Below are 27,303 nucleotides of genomic sequence, written 5' to 3' on the forward strand. Positions count from 1 at the left end.
TGTTGGGGCGTGAGCGGAAGACGGCCTAACGGTGTGCGGGACCGTAGCCCAGCTTCATGGAGACGGTTGCGAATGGTCCTCGCCGATACCCCAGGAGCAACAGTGTCCCTAATTTGCTGGGAAGTGGCGGTGCGGTCCCCTACGGCACTGCGTAGGATCCTACGGTCTTGGCGTGCATCCGTGCGTCGCTGCGGTCCGGTCCCAGGTCGACGGGCACGTGCACCTTCCGCCGACCACTGGCGACAACATCGATGTACTGTGGAGACCTCACGCCCCACGTGTTGAGCAATTCGGCGGTACGTCCACCCGGCCTCCCGCATGCCCACTATACGCCCTCGCTCGAAGTCCGTCAACTGCACATACGGTTCACGTCCACGCTGTCGCAGCATGCTACCAGTGTTAAAGACTGCGATGGAGCTCCGTATGCCACGGCAAACTGGCTGAAACTGACGGCGGCGGTGCACAAATGCTGCGCAGCTATCGGCATTCGACGGCCAACACCGCGGTTCCTGGTGTGTCCGCTGTGCCGTGCGTGTGACCATTGCTTGTACAGCTCGCAGTGTCCGCAGCAAGTATGGTGGGTCTGACACACCGGTGTCAATGTGTTCTGTTTTCCATTTCCAGAAGTGTATCTTTTGGACAGGGTGGATAGCAAAGTGCGGCTGTTTGCTGATGATGCTGTAGTGTAGGGAAGGTGTCGTCGTTGAGTGACTGTAGGAGGATAAAAGATGACTTGGACAGGTTTTGTGATTGGTGTAAAGAATGGCAGCTGACTCTAAATATAGATAAATGTAAATTAATACAGATAAATAGGAAAAAGAATCCTGTAATGTTTGAATACTCCATTAGTAGTGTAGCGTTTGACACAGTCACGTCGTTTAAATATTTGAAAGTAACATTGCAGAGCGATATGAAGTGGGGCAAGCATGTAATGGCAGTTGTGGGGAAGGCGGATAGTCGTCTTCGGTTCATTGGTAGAATTTTGGGAAGACGTGGTTCATCCGTAAAGGAGACCGCTTTAGAACGCTGGTGCGAAGTATTCTTGAGTACGGCTCGAGCGTTTTGGGATCCCTATCAGGTCGCATTGAGGGAGGACCTAGAAGCAATTCAGAGGCGGGTTCTAGATTTGTTACTGGTAGGTTTGATCATCACGCGAGTGTCACGGAAATGCTCCAGGAACTCGGGTGGGAGTCTCTAGAGGAAAGGAGGCGCTCTTTTCGTGAATCGCTACTGAGGAAATTTAGAGAACCAGCATTTGAGGCTGACTGCAGTACAATTTCACTGCCGCCAACTTACATTTAGCGGAAAGACCACAAAGATAAGATAAGAGAGATTAGGGTTCGTACAGAGTCATATAGGCAGTCATTTTCCCCTCGTTCTGTTTGGGAGTGGAACAGCGAGAGAAGATACTAGTTCTGCTGCGAGGTACCCTCCTCCACGCACCGTATGGTGGACTGCGGAGCATGTACGTAGGTGTAGAAGCTGCAATGGGCATTGAAACAGTTGTCGGTGACCAGTGAGTGTTTTCTGTGAACATTTCGGTTAAAAGAAGAAGCATGTGAAATTACTGCGAGATAGGCTAGCCTCGCTTGGAGTAACTTGCCACTTCAGCAGTAATGATTGGTGCAGAAAATGCGACGTATCCATCATTGGGGGTGTCAGTGGTGCTGCTTAGTACATGACCAAGAACAGTGCATTAGTACAACAAGTGCACTACTATCTGGTATAAATAACTGTTGATGTTAGCAGATTCATCCAGAGTCCAGCAGTACCAAAAGGATGTGGTGGCTACCCCAGATGAGGAGACGAAGAGGGGCACCAGAGTTTGTGTCCCCCCTGGGGTACCTGGTTCCTGCACCAAGTCCACCCACGAAACTTGGTGCTGGTGCTGGTCCACTCTAGCAGCAGCCAGACTCCTGCCAGGTGGCTCTGGGTCACACCCTGGGTACATAACCGCCTTCTGGTAACGTGGTGGGCTCGCCTCTTGTCGCTCACATTGGCTGTTTGGATGCGATCATTCATGAAAGGCCGGCCGGGGTGGCGGAGCGGTTCTAGGCGCTACAGTCTGGAACCGCGCAGGTTCGAATCCTGCCTCGTGCATGGATGTGTGTGAGGTCCTTAAGTTAGTTAGGTTTAAGTAGTTTTAAAAAAAGAAAAACAAAAAAAAACGCCGGCCGGAGTGGCCGTGTGGTTCTAATTGCTACAGTCTGGAACCGAACGACCGCTACGGTCGCAGGTTCGAATCCTGCCTCGGGCATGGATGTGTCTGATGTCCTTAGGTTAGTTAGGTTCAATTAGTTCTAATTTCTAGGCGACTGATGACCTCAGAAGTAAAGTCGCATAGTGCTCAGAGCCATTTGAACCATTCATGAAAGAGTGTCTATCTCTGCCAGATTCCTGTACACGCTATTGTGGTGCTGTAGCTCACGCAAAACAGCCGTGGGTCTTGCACAGAGTGTGAACATCAGCATAGCAGGGTGCCCATGAATGTGCAACCAGTAGGACAGGTGTTAGCCGCCGGATGACTGACTGCTTGTACACTCCTGTGTACCAGGGGAGTCTTCAAATCCACCTCACACTACAGAATCAATGTATAAGTTGAAAATACACTGATGATTTTGGGAGCTGCTTCTTCCTACGCTTCATCGGCCTACCATCCGCTATCATACTTCTGACAGCCTCTTGACACTGCAGCCGCCCCACGCTACCCTCGGGTTCGGCTGTAAATGGTGTCAAAAGTACTACGTGCCCTTCAGTGGACAGTAGGACGTGCACCAATCACACAGTGTGATGTCTGGACGACCATATGCTGTATCAAAATGGTGGGGTGAGTGAAGAAACTGTTGAGAGGGAGTTTCATTGTAACTTGACGATTATGTAGACTAGAAGATACAGCTGATGTGAATGAAGTCATTGTGGCAGTAAAGAGCAGTATTTAGAGTCTGTAAGGTGTTGTTTGCTGTGTAATATGCTTGAGCATTCAGCACTGCGAGCTGAATCTGTACCTGTAACTCGTAGAAATGTCATCATTAAGTCACATTGCGAAGTAACGTAGAGAATTTGTATGGTTAATAAGGAACAAGGTGGAACTGTTTTCTTTTTGTCAGCTGGTAACTACTGTGTGATACCTCACAACGAGGGTTGGGATAATTTTAAGGCAAAAGACATTGAAGGCGGTCCCAAATATTTTGTCATTTGTCATTTCAGGGAATACACTCTATTGTTTAGCAACAATTATTATGATAACAAATTAAAAACCCTGTCAAAAGGAATAACAACGCTCACAATAATTTCAAAAACTTGAACAGGATCAATTCCCTAATAACAAACATTTACAAAAATTGTTCAAATGGCCCTGAGCACTATGGGACTTAACTTCTGAGGTCATCAGTCCCCTAGAACTTAGAACTACTTAAACCTAACTAACCCAAGGACATCACACACTTACACGCCAGAGGCAGGATTCGAACTTGCGAATGTAGCGGTAGCGCGGTTCGGGACTGCAGCGCCTAGAACCACTCGGCCACCCCGGCCGGCAAACGTTAACAATTTATACGATTTAGAACAGGGCTTGAAACCAGGAAACCAGTAAAAAGTCACACCAACTATGTGTGGCTGCAAGTTGTCTCAACAAACTGAACTCTACCTATAAAATGAACTACAAATGACTCCCAATTACCGTGCTAAGAGTTCCCACGCGTAGATAACGTTTTAAACTAACAGAAAACGTCGATCCAAAATGCAGAAAGGATAACTAGTAACACCTCAGATTGTGGCTTTTGGAAAGCCATTAACAATCTACAAAGCTTAATAAAATCTTTTAAGCAATATAATACACAATCCCCCAAAATACGAGAAAGGCTGAAAAGGCATACTACTTAAATGTGCGTTCCAGCTGATACACATCAGCAGAAACATTGACAATGACCCTTAAACAAATATGCAGTCTCCCTAAATACTAGAAAACGTGGCAAATTACAGCAGACAGCTATCACAGCCAACAGGCAACAAGGAAGCAAGTTTTACAACGAATGGAGTTAGCTGAAATGTTGATAAAAAAGGAAAACTCAAAAGTTCGCACTTGCATGTAGAGGGCTCTAAAACTTAACACGCTCCAGAACTAGCAATAAGGTTGCAAGGTCTAATCAAGTAGTTAAAGAGCAAGTATAGTGAAAAAGAACTTCGGACGTGCAGAACATGTTTCAAAACGGATGTGCTTGCTGAATTCACAACACTGAAAAGAACCCGGAATTAATTGGTGACACCCCGCCGTGGCACATATCGAACGTGCAAATTTGCTTAACTTGATCGAACACAAGGCGGCTGGTAGAGGACAACCTAGATGTCATGTGGCGACGGAAGTGTCGCTTCAGCAGGAAGAACACACGTCTCTGCTCTGGGCACAGGAAGCAGGAAGACGTCGTCCGCTGCCAACACGCTTCAGAAGAGAACAGTAATCTGCCCAAATAAGGCTACAGGCAAGAATGTCTAGGATGTAGGCAATATTAACTAGAAGTGACTACACATGCAAGTCTCAAGTTCAAAATTCTTTAAAATTACTTGTAAATTAACAAGGTATAATTTCAGCGACTGCAAATTCGACAACTAGGGATACTGATCTATAGAAAGTCCCCAGCCGTTGACACAGATTATGCTATAATTTCAATTTTAATTTACAACGTAGAATACTTATATACTTTCACGGAATATGGCTTGGAGCAACAAATTATTATCAGTTACATTGACCATTAACCACCCACACCGTCATTCAGAGGTGCGTTAATGTGACCAGTCTAATGCCACTTTAAACACAGACGTGGACTTACGGTAACAAGTACCAAAGAAAAACAAAACGTAACTCCACTCAGGTGTGAAGGAGCGATGACTTCCAGGATTCCAAGCAAGAGTGTTACTGCCTCCAATCCATACAGGAGACCTTTGAGGTGCCGTAATATTTAAGGTTGCAGAGTTGGCCAGAAACTTGCTGCCCAAGTTGCGCGCGGCTTCCACTGCTGTTCCCGCAACACCCCTTAATCCACGCGACAAACCTTGACTCCGACAGATTCAAACACTAGCGGCTTCTCGAGACCCGTACCGGACAAAAGGATTCCCCCAAAATCAACAACTTGCCAGGCACATGCTCTCCAGCTGTCAGTACCCGGGCCCGCCAAAAACGAACAACATACATCGCTAACAAAGACCCTAGCTCCCAGCATATGACCCGTTTCAATATCGGCAGTCCAAGCAGTTAATGACGCCAGCGGAGTGCCATGCCCGCCAAAATTAAAGCCACCACAGCTCATTGAGTATTTTTCTCGTGTACGAATGAAGGATAAAGATAGGAAGCGGCAGAGTTGCAGGACTCCAGGCAGTTAGATAACGAGTGTGATGGACAGTACAAAATACGTTCTTGCTTAGTAAGATACAGCTACAAATGAAGAGTTAGCGTCACTTAGGGCACCGAACCTTGTAACACAGCCAGTTGCCGCTAACTAGACTGTCCCTTTGTTTGGAAGATTGTCGGCCGATACATTGTCGTTTGTGGAGGAACTGAAAATATCTGCGAGTATTGAGAGTAGGACCGACAACTAGTTGTTACAGATAGTGAAGTCACGTTTAACTCACAAAGAGTTTACGAAATCCATAGAAGTGTTGCAGAGATGTTTGAACAGATGAAATAAGGGCTTCTGCAGATACATAAGAAACAGAATAGCTAGGAAGAGTACAATGCAGTTACTAAGAGGTTAAGAGGAAGACGTGGAAAGTATTTCCGACGGAATAAGGAACGAACTCATGAAATGACTCAGAGTGATGAAGCAAATGAAATTTTGTTGCTGGCGGCCAAACAGAGAGTCCTCCACGTTTTCTTAAGAGATTTGCCACAGAATATGACGAGGATGGTGCGCCTAAGACTCTCCATTCGGCTGTGAGATTAACGATGGACTGTGAGGTGACTGATGTGCCGACGGGTGTTGTTTGAAAATGTGAAATGTTACAATTGTGAACATACTCGGCATTTGCAGTAATGGTTCCGCCAGCCTCGGCTGGATGTGGCTGGTATAGGTCATCCACAGCAGTCTGTAATTGTAGTAGGGTGGAAGGAAGCAAGTAACCTTGAAACACAAGTGAGAACCCAAAGTTCGGTGAAAGATGCTCCCTTTTACTAGATTCAAGAGGTATACAGGGTGGTCCATTGATAGTGACCGGACCAAATATCTCACGATATAAGCGTCAAACGAAAAAACTACAAAGAACGAAACTTATCTAGCTTGAAGGGGGAAACCAGATGGCGCTATGATTGGTCAGCTAGATGACGCTGCCATAGGTCAAACGGATATCAACTGCGTTTTTTAAAATAGGAACCCGTATTTTTTATTACATATTCGTGTAATACGTAAAGAAATATGAATGTTTTAGTTGGTCCACTTTTTTCGCTTAGTGATAGATGGCGCTGTAATAGTCACAAACCCATAAGTACGTCGTATCACGTAACATTCCGCCAGTGCGGACGGTATTTGCTTCGAAATATATGACCCGCATTAAAACGGACATTTTACCAATTGCGAAAAATGTCGATATCATGTTGATGTATGGCTATTGTGATCAAAATGCTCAACAGTCGTGTGCTACTCGGTATCCTGGACCGCATCATCCAAGTGTCCGGACCGTTCGCCGGATAGTTACGTTATTTAAGGAAACAGGAAGTGTTCAGCCACATGTAAAACTTCAACCACGAGGTGCAACAAATTATGATTCACAAGTAGGTGTTTTAAATGCTGTCGCGGCTAATCCGCACATCAGTAGCAGACAAATTGCGAGAGAATCGGGAATCTCAAAAATGTCGGTGTTGAGAATGCTACATTAACGTCGATTGTACCCGTACCATATTTCTATTCACCAGGAATTGCATGGCGACGACTTTGGACGTCGTGTACAGTTCTGCCACTGGGCACAAGAGAAGTTACGATGACAGATTTTTGCACGCGTTCTATTTAGCGACAAAGCGTCATTCATCAACAGCTGAGACGTAAGCCGGCATAATATGCATTATTGGGAAACGCAAAATCCACGATGGCTGCGACAAGTGGAACATCAGTGACCTTGGCGGGTTAATGTAAGGTGCGGAATTATGGGAGGAAGGATAATTGGCCCCCATTTTAATGATGGCAATCTAAATGGTGCAATGTATGATGATTTCCTACGTAATGTTCTACCGATGTTACTACAACATGTTTCACTGATGACAGAATCGCGATGTGCTTACAACATGATGGATGTCTGGCACATAGCTCGCGTGCAATTGAAAAGGTATTGAATAGCATACTTCATGACAGGTGGATTGGTCGTCGAAGCACCATACCATGGCCCACACGTTCACCGGATGTGACGCCCCCGGATTTCTTTCTGTGGGGAAAGTTAAGGATATTTGCTATCGTGATCCACCGACAACGCCTGACCACATGCGTCAGCGCATTGTCAATGCATGTGTGAACATTATGGAAGGCGAACTACTCGCTGTTGAGAGGAATGTCGTTATACGTATTGCCAAATGCATTGAGGTTGCCGGACATAATTTTGAGCATTTATTGCATTAATGTGGTATTTACAGGTAATCACGCTGTAACAGCATGCGTTCTGAGAAATGATAAGTTCACAAAGGTACATGTATCACATTGGAAGAACCGGTATTAATTGTTCAAACGTACCCACGTTCCGTATTTTAATTTAAAATACGTACCTGTTACCAACAGTTCGTCTAAAATTGTGAGCCATATGTTTGTGACTATTACAGCGCCATCTATCACAAAGCGAAAAAGTGGTCCAACTAAAACATTCAGCCGGCAAGAGTGGCCGTGGGGTTCTAGGCGCTACAGTCTGAAGCCGAGCGACCGCTCCGGTCGCAAGTTCGAATCATGCCTCGGGCATGGATGTGTGTGATGTCCTTAGGTTAGTTAGGTTTAATTAGCTATAAGTTCTAGGCGATTGATGACCTCAGAAGTTAAGTCGCATAGTGCTCAGAGCCATTTGAACCATTTTGAAACGTTCATATTCCTTTACGTACTACACGAATATATAATAAAAAATGGAGGTTCCTATTTTTAAAAAAACGCAGTTGATATCCGTTTGACCTATGGCAGCACCATCTAGCGGGCCAACCAAAGTGCCTCTGGTTTCCCCCTTCATGCTAGACAAGTTTCGTTCTTTGTAGTTTTTTCGTTTGTACGCTTATTTCGTGAGATATTTGGTCCGGTCGCGATCAATGGACCACCCTGTATATGCAGAAGTGGATCGTGCAGTTGTGGACGTGGTGAAGGGAAGAATGTTTTTAGAAGACACATGGGTGTAGGTGTCAGTAGCCAGTAGGGACTGAGCGGGCAGTGGACCCCATCACCCTATAAGGTGCTTGGGTTGGGAAGCCATGGTATAAATCCAGTTGGAGACAGTTGGGTTTAAGCAGTATATGAAAGCAGTGTCTCATGTAAGTGAGGGCTACAGCATGGTACTGGGGTTGGACATTTTGCGTCAGCATCACGCCATAATAGACCTTTAGTGACATCTGGTAAAACTTAGTGGCAAGACACTCCAGCTAAGGGAAGATGTCGCTAATGCAGATCTGTCACTTGGTGCATCCATTTTAGTGCGCGGTCCTATTAAACCGTGTACGAACATATTTAGGGTTGATTCACATCAATGCCTGCCAACTAGCACCGGAAAGTTGCTTTGTGTGAGTTGGCAGCCAGACTTACCAGTCCACTGGAAAGAAGCGATGTATTAGTAAGTTTTGTAGTTAAAAGGAGTATCTTATGCATACAGGAGAAGAATGGCAGGAAGATAGTACCTATCTGCACTGACGATTTTGGCGCCGAGGAAGTAAAGTTAACAAAAAGATTGTCGGTAGTGAGTTGACCCTTTCAGAAGAAGGGATTGCTGCGCAGCAGGCGTAATTTGAGGACTTACTTTCTCTTCAAGACCCACTGTCTACGATATCCATTATACAACTCAGCTACCGATAGGGAATGAAGCACCAGTATACTGTAATACGATAAAATGTAGAATTCCGTAATATTTTAAAACAAATTCTTGAAGTGTTCATTAACCAACAGTAGACCAATGGGGTAAAAACTACAATTACCGTCTACTGGGAGAGGGAATTGTGCGAGCTACAAGAAATACAGGTTTTGCCGTGATTACTGGAGTCTTAATAGTAAGACTGTAACAAGCGCATACGACACACTCAGCATCACAGAAAACATTGATAATTTGGGCAGTGTTACTATTTGTCTACGTCTGTTTAAAAACTGGATACCATCACGTGAAGGTGGTACTGAAGAACCGACCGAAGACAACTTTTTCGTTGCCATAGGGCCATTACCAGTATCGGAGAATGCGGTTCGAAGTGAAGACTGCTCCTGCAACATTTCAGCATTTTCTGGGCGGAGATGTTGAAGGTTCAGAAGCTTCAGAGGTGTCAAATTTACCTGGACAACATAACTTAATTCTCAAGGGGAGTGGATATACGTAGACAATGTCTGAGAGAAGCAGGCTGCACATCTGACGTCGAGTATGGAAAAGTGTCATTTTGCGTTGGAGGAAGTAACCTACCTAGAGTACATGAAAAGCAAAGCTGGGATAGATACGGGTCAAACATTGTACATTTTCCTGAAGTGAAGATGTGTACGTAATCATATTCATTATTTCCAATTAAATTTACATTCAAAATCTCCAAGAGTAAGTGAAATGATAATCTAATCTAAGCAGTGCGTAATTACATTGGAAAGGGGTATTGAAGGACGTAATGTTTGGTTCCACTCATATACACTCCACAAAGGAGCATGCAACTGTGCTCTTACTATCTGACTATTGTTGTTGTTGTTGTGGTCTTCAGTCCTGAGACTGGTTTGATGCAGCTCTCCATGCTACTCTATCCTGTGCAAGCTTCATCTCCCAGTACCTACTGAAACCTACATCCTTCTTAATCTGCTTAGTGTAGTCATCTCTTGGGCTCCCTCTACGATTTTTACCCTCCACGCTGCCCTCCAATACTAAATTGGCGATCCCCTGATGCCTCAGAACATGTCCTACCAACCGATCCATTCTTCTGGTCAAGTTGTGCCACAAACGTCTCTTCTCCCCAATCCTATTCAATACTTCCTCAATAGTTATGTGATCTACCCATCTAATCTTCAGCATTCTTCTGTAACACCACATTTCGAAAGCTTCTATTCTCTTCTTGTCCAAACTATTTATCGTCCATGTTTCACTTCCGTACGTGGCTACACTCCATACAAATACTTTCAGAAATGTCTTTCTGACACTTAAATCTATATTCGATGTTAACAAATTTCTCTTCTTCAGAAACGCTTTCCTTGCCATTGCCAGTCTACATTTTATATCCTCTCTACTTCGACCATCATCACTTACTTTGCTCCCCAAATAGCAAAATTCCTTTACTACTTTAAGTGTCTCATTTCCTAATCTAATTCCCTCAGCATCACCAGACTTAATTCGACTACATTCCGTTATCCTCGTTTTGCTTTTGCTGATGTTCATCTTATATCCTCCTTTCAAGACACTATCCATTCCGTTCAACTGCTCTTCCAAGTCCTTTGCTGTCTCTGACAGAATTAGGATGTCATCGGCGAACCTCAAAGTTTTTATTTCTTCTCCATGGATTTTAATACCTACTCCAAATTTTTCTTTTGTTTCCTTTACTGCTTGCTCAATATACAGATTGAATAACATTGGGGAGAGACTACAACCCTGTCTCACTCCCTTCCCAACCACTGCTACCCTTTCGTGTCCCTCGACTCTTATAACTGCCATCTGCTTTCGGTACAAATTGTAAATAGCCTTTTGCTCCCTGTATTTTACCCCTGCCACCTTCAGAATTTGAAAGAGAGTATTCCAGTCAACATTGTCAAAAGCTTTCTCTAAGTCTACAAATGCAAGAAACGTAGGTTTGCCCTTCCTTAATCTAGCTTCTAAGATAAGTCGTAAGGTTAGTATTGCCTCACGTGATCCGACATTTCTACGGAATCTAAACTGATTTTCCTCGAGGTCGGCTTCTACCAGTTTTTCCATTCCTCTGTAGAGAATTCGCGTTAATATTTTGCAGCTGTGACTTATTAAACTGATAGTTCGGTAATTTTCACATCTGTCAAAACCTGCTTTCTTTAGGATTGAAATTATTATATTCTTCTTGAAGTCTGAGGGTATTTCGCCTGTCTCATACATCTTGCTCACCAGAATTCAATATTATCGCAAACAAAACCCTGAGGCTGTCCAAAGGGAGAAATAGTTTGTACGATGGAGATGCCCACGTGGTTGCACCAACTTGCCATCACTACAGCAAGATGGGTTTAGCGCAGCAGTCTGAAACATATTTAAAATGAATAATTTAATACGCAGATGGACGCAGTTATTTATCTGCTGTGACGCCAGTTACCAAGATCGCCTGCATAACCTTTGTGATGTTGCTGATACTGGTATATTAGCACAATGAGGCACATTGCGGAAGCAAGCCAAAAATCTCTATCACTCGAATGCTTACAAAATCTGCAGTATTTGGTACACACAGTTCCGAACAGTATCATGGAAATCTTTCCGAAAAGATCACCAGACGAATATTGGTTAAAATATATCTACTTTAAATTCACAAACGCGTTTTGGTAAGATACCACAAACTGATCGAGTTATACATGAACGACCATTTCTCAGAAATGTGCGAGGTAAATCCGTTCCCTATGCAACAGTGAGATTAGTGGACAAATAATTCGGTATATAGTTCAGTTAAGTCGATGTAGTACAAATTGCAAGACCACGTTGTGCTTCGACCCAATGGTCATAACTTCACACAAAGAAATCTCATTAAGATCCGAATTAAATACTCAGATATTTTAATGGGTACTGCCTCCTGATCAACAGAGTGAAGCTAAGAACCGGAATACTATTCATAGCGCCACGTAATCAAGAACAAAGGCTGGCATACAAGCTGCCCCAGAATGGACAAAGACAACTTTAAAAGTTCCATTCCCTCATGATACTTACTCACATATTAATCAGATAAATTGATACAACGGATCTACATTTCATCAAGGAACAGTTCTATTTATTCGAGAAATTTTAATCTGATTCGAATTACTAACACTTCGTTCTAAAACGCATAGTGGAACTCGAAATATGTGTGCAACACTCACCAAGTCCTAGGCGGCAACGTCGTTTCCGCTTCATTGGTTCAAAATGGTTCAAATGGCTCTGAGAACTATGCTACTCAACTTCTGAGGTCATCAGTCCTCTAGAACTTAGAACTACTTAAACCTAACTAACCTAAGGACATCACGCACATCCATGCAAGAGGCAGGATTCGAACCTGCGACCGTAGCGGTCGCGCGGTTCCAGACTGTAGCGCCTAGAATCGCTCAGCCACCCCAGCCGGCTCCGCTTCATTCCTTAGCCCTCAAACTCTCTGGAGGACAAGGGAGGTAAAAAAAGAAAATAAATAAATACAAACATGATCATTCTGCTTCAACATTAGCTGCCCGATCAAGTTCCATTGGAACAAAAATTAAGAACATTTCATTGCTAGCAACAGAATTGGCACAGATTGCACACTAACACCATGGAATAACATATCGTCCCCTTTCAGTACTCTCTGTCTATGGGGAAGTAAAGTTCAGATAGCGTCCTACTAACAGGAGAGCTACCTTAAACTTTTTTTTTTACATATAGACTCATTACAAAGAATGAATGTAGCATCTCATGTCACATCAAAGTTTATAATACACAGCAATGATAAAGCGAAAACATGTAACAATGTGTAATAGCGAAAGTAACCCATTAACCATGCTCGTATTTTAATGCCATAACTTCATCTTAGAACAGTAATATCAAAGTTTAAAGGAAATACAATGGGTTTCAGTTGGCAAAATATTTTGCCACTGAGAACACATGTAACAATGTACAAATGAAAATAATAAAGAGGGCTCTTAATTTGCCAAATAACTTTTCACTGAACGTATCTTAAATTATATAATCCATACACATTATAAAATGAATGTACATACATATGTGCGTATGTATGTCCCTCATCTCCTTCTAACCACTGGACCAATTTCAACCAAGCTTGGTACACATATCACTTACTGTCTGGAAAGAATCGCTGTGTGGGTAATAACCATCTACCTATCAAAGTTCCATTATAGCCTAGGATGTACTTATACCCATATTTTATTTTCTGGACCCATACTTTAGTCATCCACCATGTGAGAATGACAGCACTTAGTGACTTGCAACAAATTTTATACATAATATCTAATTTTTAAGGAATAATTCTCGCTGACGACCCCCACAAAATTAAGAAATGAAGATGTTTATTGCTTATTATATTTGCACTGTCCATACAGTAAAACTTCCACATTAGGAATAAGATTTCAATTTATTGCTTCTTTTCTAATATCTTCGCAGACAGTATCCACATGTATTGCTGAATATACGCTCATCAACATATCACTTCACGGAACATAGTTCAGGAGATATCACTTCAAATACTGAGACGCGTGAAAAATTTATTCATCATGCTTAACGTTTTAATTTATTACTTCTTTACCACACTTTTCATCGACAGTAGCCACTTTTACCATTGGATGTACTTGCAAAATTATATCACTGTACAATACGTAGTAAAAGAAATGCGTCGTTAACATTTAGCTGCGTGGAAATGAAACTACAGGGCGAAAATCGCAATAGAGACAGGTGAAATATGTACACAAATCCAAGAGAAATATGTTAAATGTATATGAAATACATTTAACATATGATTACACAGGTAAGAAGCTTATCCTAAACCAATGGAATGATTTCAGCCAAATATTAGTGTTAGCGTAATAATGCTGAGGGAGAAGGGGGAATGATGTGGTAGATTGAAAAGAGAGAGGAGGATTTGGACACAGATAGGAGAAAGGAGGGGACAGGAAAACGAAAGAGATGCAGGTGTGGCGTGGCGGGAGCAATTTATATGATTGAATAAATGTTTTGTGGAATGTCTGTCTTTCCCGGCCGATACACCATATGTGGGGCGGCTTATGGAATTATAATTGTATAATGATAAATGTGGAATGTCTTTCCCGGCCGATGCACCATATGTGGCGCGGCGTATGAAATTAATTGTTAATGATATGTTCCTATGATTTATCCAATGCTGTTGTTTGCCGTTCTCAACACTGGCTGTCTAACTACAATATTGGCAACCAGAAAGTGATTAGCAAAACGTGAAGCCTGTAATTAGAATTCCTTGTGCCCACTTCAACTGAGAAATACACTTATAGCTACAGCTTATAGCTCTGAGGAATTAGGAGATTGTCTGGGATTCATAATCAAAAACGATTCTTTCAAAAATGTTCACGATATTCTGAAAGTCACAGACCAAAAAGAATCCACACAATCCAACTACCAGAGCAGTTCAGAGCCTAATGCGCTGATGCAACTATAACTGTTCCAATTAAATGTTTAAGTGAATGCTCGCCATAATTTGATGATAAGGTTCATCAAACACCACGCTAAATAATGGTAGAATGTCTGTCCCGTGGTGGCACGTGAAAATACGACATACGCATACTGAAGATAGATCATTAAAGTCATCCCAGAATTAACACTTCACTCGAAAACGATTTCATGTTACGGCATCCGAGGCTGTTTATAGCGATGATACCGACGCGACGCGACTCCCGCCACAGGTGGTGCGCAGATCAGCGTCTGGAGAGAACTGGGACCTTTTCTTCTCGCGCAGCGTTCATATATATAAAGCCGCGGTGCGGACGGCTAAGGGAACGCCTAATTAAATCGGCTCTCCCGACTAGCCGCTGGGCTAGTAATGCACCATTTCAAGTTATTAAATAAATCATTGCTTCCTTTGCTGATGGCCAATGAAACTCTCAATTTAAATGTGCAATCAGCACACAGGTAAGTAATCATAACAAAAGTCTGACGTGGCTAAGTCCAATATTTTGGGTGAAAGAATTAATTTAATTACACTACACGCAGTAGACGAACTCTGAACTTCCCCTTTGGAGATACGCTATCGCTATAGTTTTATAGTTGTTGTGTTGAAACTTTTCACATCTTTATGATTGTAGCGTATCTCCCTTCTATTTAAATTTAAAAATCCTAACTTTATTTATTCACCTACTTAATCTATCTTGCTTCCTTAATTTTTAAGACAGGAACTAGAAAATCATGAATTTCAACAAAAATTTTAATTTGTGAGATCCAAAATACTGTTTCTACTAAATTATTATGCAAAAGGAACCTAAATATAAATTTTTAAGTTTCTAGCTCTTTTCTGTTGCGCCAATGATTTTTACAGAAAAACGTCCAAATTTCGAAAGTGGTTAGAGTTATTGAACTGATATTCAACACATATTGATTTAGTATTACTCCTGACATGCTAGAAACATTTCAGGTTATTTACTTGATTTTTAAAGTACTGCGCAACATTTATGACGTCAGAGCTAGTTACAGCAGACTGGTTGGCACACAATGAAAAGACTGCTGTGAATTTTATACGGCTTGAGGAGGCTGCTTCCCTGCACAGGGAGAGGAGGAGATAGAGAGAGGAGGGGGAGGACATGGATAAACAGAAGGATGGAGAGGAAATTACAGGGGTAGAAAGAGATGGACAGGGAGAAGGACTGGAGGAGGTGAACAGATGAGGATGATGGAGGAGACGGGCACGAAGAGAGGAAGAAGGAGATAAACTATCACAAGACTGTAATACACACATCAAAAAAAGTTTTGCATCACCCCAGTTCCCAGAACGACAGACGTTGACTGTGGGTACTGTATCACAGACACACTCCCTTTGACTGTTCAGAGATGTCACTAAACCCTCGCCGGCTGGAGTGGTCGAGCGGTTCTAGGCACTTCAGTCTGGAACCACGCTACCGCTAGGATCGCAGGTTCGAAATCTGCCTCGGGCATAGATGTGTGTGGTGTCCTTAGGTTAGTTAGGTTTAAGTAGTTCTAAGTTCTAGGGGACTGATGACCTCAGATGTTAAGTCCCACAGTGCTCAGAGCCATTTGAACCATTTTTTGAACTTAACCCGCCCAAAGATGTAAACAACCATGCATGAGCAGATCAGTTACAGTGATTCCACCAGGGAGGAGGTTGTCTGTTGTTCAACCATGCCTAGACGGTCAGTACCGCGCTTCGATAGCGTACGCATTGTTACTTTGTGCCAGGAAGGGCTCTCAAGAAGGGAAGTATCCACGCGTCTCGGAGTGAACCAAAACAATGTTGTTCGGACATGGAGGAAACAGAGACAGGAACTGTCGATGAAATGCTTCTCTCAGGCCACCCAAGGGCTACTACTGCAGTGGATAACCGCTGCCTACGGATTATGGCTCGGAGAAACCCTGACACCAACTCCATCATGTTGAATAAAGCTTTCTGTGCAGCTACAAGACGTCCTGTTACGGCTGAAACAATGCGCAATAGGCTGCATGATGCACAACTTCACTCCCGACGTCCATGGCAAGGTCCATCTTTGCAACTATGACATCATGCAGCGTGGTACAGATGGGCTCAACAACATGCCGAATGGACCGCTCAGGATTGGCATCACGTTCTCTTCACCTACGTGTGTCGCATATGCCTTCAACTACAATCGTCGGAGACGTGTTTGGAGGCAACCCTGTCAGGCCGAAAGCCTTAGACACACTGTTCAGCGAGTGCAGCAAGGTGGAAGTTCGCTAATGTTCTGAGGTGGCATTATGTGGGGTCGACGCTTGTAGTCACGGAAGGTGCTGTAACGGCTGTACGACATGTGAATGCCATCCTCTGACCGACAGTGTAACCATATCGGCAGCATATTGGCGAGGCAATCGTGTTCATGGACAATTCGCTCCCCCATCGTGCACATCTTTTGAATGACTTCTTTCAGGATAACGACGTCGCTCGAATAGAGTGGCCAGCATGTTCCCTAAACATGAACCCTATCGACCATGCCTGTGATAGACTGAATAGGGCTCTTTATAGACGACATGATCCACCAACCACTCTGAGGGATCTACGCCGAATCGCCATTGAGGAGATTGAGGAGTGGGACAATCTGGACCAACAGTGCCTTGATGAACTTGTGGATAGTATGCATCAACGAATAGAGGCATGCATCAATGCAAGAGGACGTGCTAGTGGGTATTAGAGGTACCGGTGTGTGCAGCAGTCTGGACGAGCAACTCTGAAGGTCCCGCTGTTTGGTGGTACAACAGGCAATGTTTGGTTTTCATGAGCAATAGAAATGGCGGTAATGATGTTTATGTTGATCCCTATTCCAATTTTCTGCACACGTGCAAAACTTTTTTCCTGTGTGTAATTTCATGTCCGGGCAACGTCAGGTACTAAGCTAATATATAATCAATTATATTAATTGCCTTTGTTTATGGACAGAATTTACATGGAGAGAGAAGGGGGAACAGGAAAAAAAGGGAAACGGCTATAAAATCACCAATAATAAAAGCGTATCACAAAGTTTTAAAAAAGTACAAGTATTCATGTAATGTGTTGAGTGTATTCATGGGCACATGTGTAAATATTAATGACATGTTAAACATTGCAGAGATGTTACTGTATACATAATGTCTAACTACAGATATACCTACCATCATTAAAGTTAACTTGAAATCTACAACGGAGATCATACATCCATATACTAAATGCCAATTCTTTTTGAGCAACATGTTTTTTGAACCATCAGTCTTCTGGCTGGGTTAATGCAGCCCATTGTGAATCCCTCTCCTGCAGCAACGTCTCCATCTGACAGTGACATTGACACCATGCATGCTCAGTTATTTGCTGCATGTATACCTGTTTCTGTCTTCGCCCACAGTTTTTGCCTTCCGCAGCTGCCTCTGCTGGCATGGAGACTATTCCCTGTTGTCCTAACACATATCCTATCGACCTGTTCATTCTTCTTATAAGTGTTTTCCATATATTGTTATCTTGATCGATTCTGTGGAGAACATCATCATTCCTCATCTTACCAGTCCATTTAATTTTCAACATTCTTCTGCTGCACTGCATCTCAAGCGCTTCGGTCCTTTTCCGATGTGGTTCTCCCACGTCCAAGATTCGCTACTATACAACGCCGTGCTCGAAACGTACATCCTCAGAAATCTTCTCTTGAACAGAAATCCTATTTTTCCTAGGCGAGGCTGCTTTTTATATTTTCTTTTCTTCATCCGTCATGGGCTATTTCACTTCCAATGTAGTAGAGTTCCTTAACTTCGTGATCACCATTTATGATGTTAAGTATCTCGCTGCTCTCATTCCTGTTGCTTCTCATTACCCTGGTCTCTTTCCAGTTAACTCTCAGTCCATATTACTCTTTAGACCGTTCATTCCATTCAATTCCTCCTCATTTCTACTGAGGATAGCAGTGTGTTCAGTAAATATCATCATTGATATCCTTTCACCTTGAATTTTAATTCGACTCTTGAACGTTTCATTTATTTCCGCCACTGTTTCATCGATGTATATATTGAACAGGAGGGGCACAGGATGCATATCTGTCTTACAACCTTTTTTAAGCGAACATTTAGTTCTCGGTCTTCCACTATTATTGTTCCATCCTTCCTCTTGTACGTACGTATTGTACTTGTATATTCCCTGTAGCTTACCCCCTATTTTTCTCAGAATTTCGAATACCTTGCGTCATATGACATTCTCAAACGTTTTTTACAGATCAACAAATTCTGTGAATATGTCTGGGTTCCAGTATCAGAGGTAACGTCAGAACTGCTTCTCTCTTGACCATCTTTCCTAAAGTCAAACTGATCGTCATCTAACTGACCCTGAATTGTCTTTTCCGTTTTTATGCATATTGTTCATGTCAGCAGCCTGAACGCATGAGATGTTAGGCTGACTATGCGATAGTTATCGCACTTCTCGACCCTTCATAACTTAGGGATTGTGTGGATGATGTTACTCTCAAAGTCTTATGGTATGTAACCATTGTGATACACTTCACTCACAAAATTTATTATTCGATTGGTTGGAACTTCCCCCAATGATTTTAGGAAAACCGACGGAGTGTTATTTATCAGTGCTGTCTTATTTGATCTCACGTCTCCCAGAGCTCCTTTAAAGTCTGACTCCAATACTGGATCCCCTAAGTCTTCCATATCGGCTTCTGTTTCTTCTTCTCTCATACTATCAGACAAGTTCCCTCCCCGATAGAGGCCTCAGTGTACTCATTTCACTAATCTGCTCTCTGCTCTGGCCTTGCAAGTCAAACTCCGATCGCTCTCGTAGTTTTACCATTTTTGCGATTAATTTCTTCACATTTTTCCTGCAACTATTTAGACTTGGCTTTTCTGCATTTCCTATTTATTTCGTTCTAAAGTTGTATTCCTTTCTGTTTCTGACCACTTGTGTACTTCCTTCTTTCGTCAATCAGTGGAAATAATTCTTCTGTACTCAAGATTTATTTACAGTTACCTTTTGTAATTGCTCTTTTTGTAGGTGTCCTCTCCACTTCTGCTGAAATGCTTACTGTAGTATCCATACGTAGTATCCACATCCTTCTTCATCTTTCCTCAGAACTTCAGCATCCCATTTCCTTATACAATGATTCTTCCAGATGATTCTCTTAGAACAGAATCTACTCATCATTACTAAATTGTGATCCGAGTGTATTCTGCTCCCGGGTATGTCTTATGATCTAATACACCATTTAAAAATCTCTGTCGAGCATGATGTACAAATTGGAGCCTTCCCTTGGTTTTGGGTTTTTTACAAGTATGCTAGCTCCTCTTGTGATTCTTGAATAGAGTATTCGCTATTATGATCTGAAATTTATTACACAACTCAGTTCGTATTGCCAAGCCCATATTCACCCGTAAAGTCGTTTACATCCACCCATTATGAACATAGTACAGGTGGATGATATAACTATGCAAGCAAATAAAGAATGAGCAGTCTCAGCCAAAATACAAACACTTACAAAAAATGCAACTTTAATTACATCAAACTCCCATTGCACACTATGTTATAACATCCAGTAATACTAAATAATACTGTAAACCACATGCGCAGGCAATTCTATATATGCCAGTTGTGTGGAGTTTGAGTGGCTCTTTAGATGAGCACAGCTAAAGCCTGGCGGGCGGTCATATGGGTATTTTCAACACAAGATAAAGCTAATGGAGCATTTTATTCGGAAGTCTATAAATAAGGAGGTAAGGGCACTGGTTGCAAGTTGTAAGATGTGCGCTATTAGCAAAGCGTCAAGTGTTCTTGGCAATTTACGTAGTAAAACGGCCTATGGAGAGGATGTTGGTAGAATATGTGGGGCCATTCCTGCATTATATCCCTCCACAAGTGATGTTATAATTGGCAATGAAGGTAGGTGTAAATAAATCAAAACAAACAAAATCGAATACAAACTTTTTTTACACATCTACAAATGAGAAAGTAAACATGGACAAGCATTTTATTTACAACATTACTTGTGTGTTCCTCCTTTTCCTCTCGTTTTCACGTACCAATGCCCATATGGGAATTCTCTAACTCTGTCCTTCGCATTGAGTAATGAATATTCCTGCTTCATATTTAAGTAACTCAACAGGGACATAACCTTGTAACTGTCGTATTTATTAATTGGTGATACATTGTTAGTAACGTGAGGTATCATGTTTTTCTTTGCGTTAGTTAATAGTGAAAGTGTTTATGTAACTACACATTGATATTAAAGCGGGGTATAGGCTATGTTCTATTCATCAGGATCCAGCAACATGGATAATTTAATAAATGCAAATACATAAGCAATACCAGACAGCATTATTAAAATCCTCCAATGAGGTACCCAAGCAATCTAATAAGCAGACAAGTGTTCACCTAGACAAAGGAGACAGTAATGAAACTTGACCACCGATTTTCGTCACAGATGTGGGGGAAACACTGAGAGGTTACGTTATTTATCTAGCAAATAGAACAAATATGGACACACTTCTTAACTTTATGTCTCGATGGGGACAAGTGATTCCTTCATCAAGTCAATTCTTGTTCAGAGACAGGCAGCTGACTGGCACGAAAAGCGAAGCCATTGAGAGGAGCAACAGACAGGACAGGGCTATCAGGGTCAGGTTCCCACGCCAAGGACTGTGCTGGCTCCACAGAGGCACACATACTGCCCTTTCCCGTTTCTTCAAATGGCTCGTGTTGCTAGGCCAGCCCCTTTAGGCGCTACAGTCACGTTGCAATTACTCCGCGATATGTTATTTCACCTAACTCTTCCTTAAGTTTAGCAGAGCAGCGTATATTCGTAATCCATGGCCTCCAGAAATTGTTTTGGTTTTTAATTAATCGAATATTATGTTGTTAACAAACTGTAACACCTTCAAGCTTTGCACTTGAATTAAGACCAGATAAGCACGGTCTTTTCCGAATGTACTTTTGACCCAAAAGCGATTCTGATAGCTGCAGTCCAAAGTTTTTGTAAATCATTCCTTTTGTGTTCTTGTGGAGATATTTCCATAGCTACTTCATCCCTTAACAAATATTTTTCTACATCTAACGGAGAAGTGAAATATCAGCATTCATACAGTTTTTCAGGAACGAAGAATTTCCTTAAAATTTCTTACCGCCAATTGCATGCCTTAGGGGTTTAGTTTCCAGGAACACTAAATTGAGTTTTCTTTATAATTTTTGAACGAGAATTCAGTTACCAGTTGTCATAAAAATGGCCTTCATAATCATTTAGTAGGTCTTCAGTAATTATTTATTTTCAAAAAATCTTTCATCCATTATTTCATCACCTCAGTGATTGAATTTCCATAGATGCTAGAACACGTATTTTTTATTTTCTGAGTGAGAAACCTAATACCAGTTTTCGTAGTTCCAGCTTCAAAAATCCCTTAATAGCAAAATAATTTCAAAAAGCCTTTCATCCCCTATTTCACCCCCTTAGGAATGGAGTTTCAGACAATCCTTTCTTAAATGTTGCTTGCAGTATAAGGTCCACAGCCTCTCCAAGCTTCAAGTTTCTATCATTAGCGGTCTGGGCTGGGAGATGAGTCAGTGAATCAGTGTGAACGTGTTTTACCCCTTACAGGTTGAATTTCGAAAAACAGTGTACCACGTATTTATTCATCTCTAACCGAGGAGCCAATAACCAGTTTTCAAAGATTTAGCTTTAAAAGTGCTTTCGCAATGAAATATCTCCATAAAACATTTCATTCCCTGTTTAACCCGCTTAGCGGCTGAATTTACAAAAACAGTGACTATGTTTTATTTGTAACAGAGAAACAGAAAAATTTTCGTATATTTAGTTTCCAAAATGCTTGCACAGTCACTTATTTGCATAAAAATGTACATCCCCCATCCTACTCCATAGGAGTCGAATTTCCAAAAACAGTAAAACAAGTATGAGACACCAAATTTAAATTTTCATAGATTTAGCTTTAAAAATGCTTCCGTAACATAGCATTTTCATAAAAGAATCTTATCCGCTATTTCATCTCCTGACCGTTCTGTTTGCAAAAAACACTGAGATATGTATATTTTTATTTGTAACCGGGAAATGAAATGCCAGTGTTCATCTAGCTTCAAAAATTCTCTGGGAGTTCTTTGATAATGATATATTTACAAAAAAGCTTTCACCCACTATTTCATCCCCATAGGCTTTAATTTTCAAAAATATTGAAACACGTATTTCTTTATTTCTGACCAAAAAAACAAACACCAATTTTCGTAAGCCTAGCATCAAAAGTGCCTCTGAATATCGAAATTTAAATAATAAAATAAGGTTCACCCCGTATTTCGCCACCATAGAGCTGGAATTTCGAAATATCCGTTCTTAGGGACGCCTGCAGTATAAGATTCCACATCTTCGAGAAATGTCAAGTTTCTGTCCTTAGCAGTTTCGGCTGGGGGATGATGAGTCGTTCAGTCAGTTCTGAGAATGCATTTTATGTACAGAGATACAATATGGTGTAACGATATAAGTGTAGATATTTCAATTGATGACTGAGGACGGTGTACTGAATAACATTACATCAGCATTTACGTCATTTTCAGACTAATAACACTGTTCGACATGGGTTCTATTTCTGATATTAAAGTATCTGCTTCTATACCATTTTACCGTGGGAAATTCAAATATGCAAACAAAATATCGTTCTCAGGGATACTTTTTATGTAATATGTATATTCACAATTCATGGCAAACACAGAGACGTTATAGAGAAATACGGGTATGTTGCCGCATCCAGTAGTGATAGAACGTGATAATTTCTTGCGCAACAGCAGGTGGGAAGAATCAGACATCATTAGGTTATCCCATGCCACACCTATGTCATTAAGACCACCTGAAACATCTCATTAACTCGAACGGCGACAGCCGGTCGCTGCTTCGGCAGTAAAGCTTCACGCCTCCTAGGGGCAGGTGCATCGAGTTTACAACGGTGGTGTTAGCCGCAATCTGTGTTAGTCTTAACGAGTGGGTGTTTTGGCTGACAAGTAACTGTCTGTCATATTTCCGAGCACGGTTGAATTTTTGAGTTCCTGTGTGTAAGCTGATTGAGCCTGGTGCTGAAGGTAAAACGACTGCTTGTTTCTACACATCATCGTTCCACTAGTTACCTACTATTAATTTAATACAGGTGTACTACCAAAGTGGTATTTTTAAATTTGCAGAAATGCCACGTTGTCGTGGATGTCGATATAAGCCGGACAATTTCTGCTACATGTGTGGGAAGTTCACTTTTTCCAGAAATAGGAAGAAAATTTCTTCAGTCATAAAGAAAGTATAGAAACATTACTTTGGAGTAGAGATAGGAGACCAAGATAAAGAATGGGCACCACATTTCTGTTGTGCTACATCTTACTGGAAACTAATTCAGTGGTGGAAAGGTAAAGAGAATGTGGCGTTGTTTGCTGTTCCCATGGTGTGGAGGGAGTCTAAGGACCATGTTACTGATTGATATTACTGTCTAACAAAAATTCAAGGTTTTAAAAACAAGAAGTCGAAGAGGCACAGTGTTTACCCAGTTCTGCCTTCAGCGAGAATGCCAGTGCAGCATTCCGACAACCTTCCAGTACCTTCAAGAGCTCGAGGTCAAATTCCGAGTGACAGTGAAATAAGTGGTACTGAAGAAATCACAGATGATGATTCTTTATATCACTGCACAAGTAAGTCATTGTCACATTTGTTAACACAGGCAGATTTAAATGATTTAGTACGTGATCTAGGACTAAGTAAACAAAAGGCGCAGCTGCTTGGTTCAAAATTACAAGAGTATAATCTACTGCACCAAAGTACTAAAATCAGTGTATTCAGGCACAGAGAACATGCCTTTATTTTATATTTTTCATCTGACGAAGCTCTGACATTTTGCAATGACGTTGCTGGCCCGACGAAAGTGCTGAACTTCACTTATATTTCACAGGTGTGGAGACTTTTCATACATGCATCGAAAACAAATTTGAAGGGTGTTTTGCTCCATAACGGAAATAAAATACCCTCTGTTCCAGAAGCTTACGCTAGTTTGACAAAAGAGTATTACGAATTCGTGCAAAGGATGCTAAATTCATTAAAATACAATGAACACAAATGGAAAATATGTGCAGATTTCAAGGTAATTGCTATGGCACTGGGAATGCAACTAGGCTACACAAAGTATGCTTGTTTTCTTTGCGAGTGGGATAGTCGAGAACGAAATTCTCACTACGTGAAAATGGAATGGCCTAGGCGAAGATGGAAAGTTGGCGAAAAGAATTTACAACGTGAAAGTCTGGTAGCTCCTGAATATATACTACTTCCACCGCTTCACATCAAACTTGGCCTGATGAAACAATTCATGAAGGCCATGGAGCCAACAGGCTGTGGGTTTGCATATCTAGCTACCAAATTCACCCATCTTTCAGCTGCAAAAATAAAGGAAGGTGTATTTGTGGGCCCACAAATCAGGGAGCTGCAGAAAGATGCAAATTTCGAAGCATGTTTAACTGATAAAGAAAAAACCGCATGGGACTGTTTCTAGATAGTGTTAAAACTTCCTCGGAAGAAGAAGAGCTACTAACTACAAAGCAATGGTGAAGGATATGATCAAAACATATCAGGATTTGGGGTGCAATATGTCTATGAAGGTACATATGATGGACTCTCATCTGGACTACTTCACAGAGACTTGTAGTGACATATCGGATGAACATGGGGAAAGATTCCATAAAGACATTTCTACCATAGAAAGGCGCTATGAAGGGAAGTGGGTACCTTTTATGTTAGCAGATTATTGCTGGAATATCATTCCAGAGAAGAAATATTCACAGTAAAAGAGAAAAAAGTGATGTGCAATACAAGGCAGTGGCTCATTGTCTGTGAATTTTCTGTAATTTCTCATGTCAAATAAATGCTTCAAAGTGTATACACAAAGGTTACTGTGTTTTATGTTAGATCCCACCCTCCATTACTGTGATGAACTTATAAAATCATAAAGATGTGCATTTGTTTGTCGAATTTCACCTCACGTTTGCTGCACTATATAATAAACTGAAAAGAGAAATAAAATTGCGATTACTCATAATCTATCCCTGAAAAAAAAAACCAAAAACAGTTTTCAATTCAGGGCTCAAAATACAACTAGGATCACAATATTTTTTATCAGAAATAGAAAAAAGTTTTTTTTGTAGAACAGTGTAATCATAGCTATGAGGAGTAGAATGTTTTTTGGTTTGGTGATACCACCGAGTACATGTGGCAAGAGCAAGTCTTCAATTTTTATTTTGTCCTTGGCAGCAGAGCAGTTGTTGACGTGTGGACACGTGGATGAAAAATAGTACTCTATACTGACAGCCGTATTTTGCTTAATGGCAGAGTTGTAGCCATGCATAAACGATCAGGTCATAGAGTTAATGCCATGTTTGTGGGAAGATGGTTCGATGCAGAGATAAAAGCAATCAGTACTCTCCCTCATTTGGGAGGAGCACACCACAGAACTTCAGAAACGCCTTAACAAATCTGTATTTGCAATTCGAGTGTTAGCAGACATAGGCGACATAAAAGTGAAAAAGCTTGCATACTTTGCCTACTTTCATTCCATAATGTCATATAATATTTTGGGGTAACTCTTCAAGTCAAACAAAAGTTTTCAGAGTCCAAAACCGTGTAATACGTATTATTTGTGGAGTAAACTCACGGACGCCTTGTAGAAACCTCTTCAAAGAACTGGGTATACTAACTACTGCCTCTCAGTATATTTACTCCTTAATGAAATTTGTCCTAAATAATATATCTCTTTTTCCAACAAACAGCTCAGTTCATACACTCCCTGAAATCGAAAAAGAACACATTGACACCGGTGTGTCAGACCCACCATACTTGCTCCGGACACTGCGGGAGGGCTGTATAAGCAATGATCACACGCACGGCACAGCGGACACACCAGGACCCGCGGTGTTGGCCGTCGAATGGCGCTAGCTGCGCAGCATTTGTGCACCGCCGCCGTCAGTGTCAGCCAGTTTGCCGTGGCATACGGAGCTCCATCGCAGTCTTTAACACTGGTAGCATGCCGCGACAGCGTGGACGTGAACCGTATGTGCAGTTGACGGACTTTGAGCGAGGGCGTATAGTGGGCATGCGGGAGGCCAGGTGGACGTACCGCCGAATTGCTCAACACGTGGGCCGTGAGGTCTCCACAGTACATCGATGTTGTCGCCAGTGGTCGGCGGAAGGTGCACGTGCCCGTCGACCTGGGACCGGACCGCAGCGACGCACGGATGCACGCCAAGACCGTAGGATCCTACGCAGTGCCGTAGGGGACCACACCGCCACTTCCCAGCAAATTAGAGACACTGTTGCTCCTGGGGTATTGGCGAGGACCATTCGCAACCGTCTCCATGAAGCTGTGCTACGGTCCCGCACACCGTTAGGCCGTCTTCCGCTCACGCCCCAACATCGTGCAGCCCGCCTCCAGTGGTGTCGCGACAGGCGTGAATGGAGGAACGAATGGAGACGTGTCGTCTTCAGCGATGAGAGTTGCTTCTGCCTTGGTGCCAATGATGGTCGTATGCGTGTTTGGCGCCGTGCAGGTGAGCGCCACAATCAGGACTGCATACGACCGAGGCACACAGGGCCAACACCCGTCATCATGGTGTGGGGAGCGATCTCCTACACTGGCCGTACACCTCTGGTGATCGTCGAGGGGACACTGAATAGTGCACGGTACATCCAAACCGTCATCGAACCCATCGTTCTACCATTCCTAGACCGGCAAGGGAACTTGCTGTTCCAACAGGACGATGCACGTCCG

This window comes from Schistocerca gregaria, chromosome 2, assembly GCF_023897955.1.
Source record: "Schistocerca gregaria isolate iqSchGreg1 chromosome 2, iqSchGreg1.2, whole genome shotgun sequence".
Taxonomy (NCBI): Eukaryota; Metazoa; Arthropoda; class Insecta; order Orthoptera; family Acrididae; genus Schistocerca; species Schistocerca gregaria.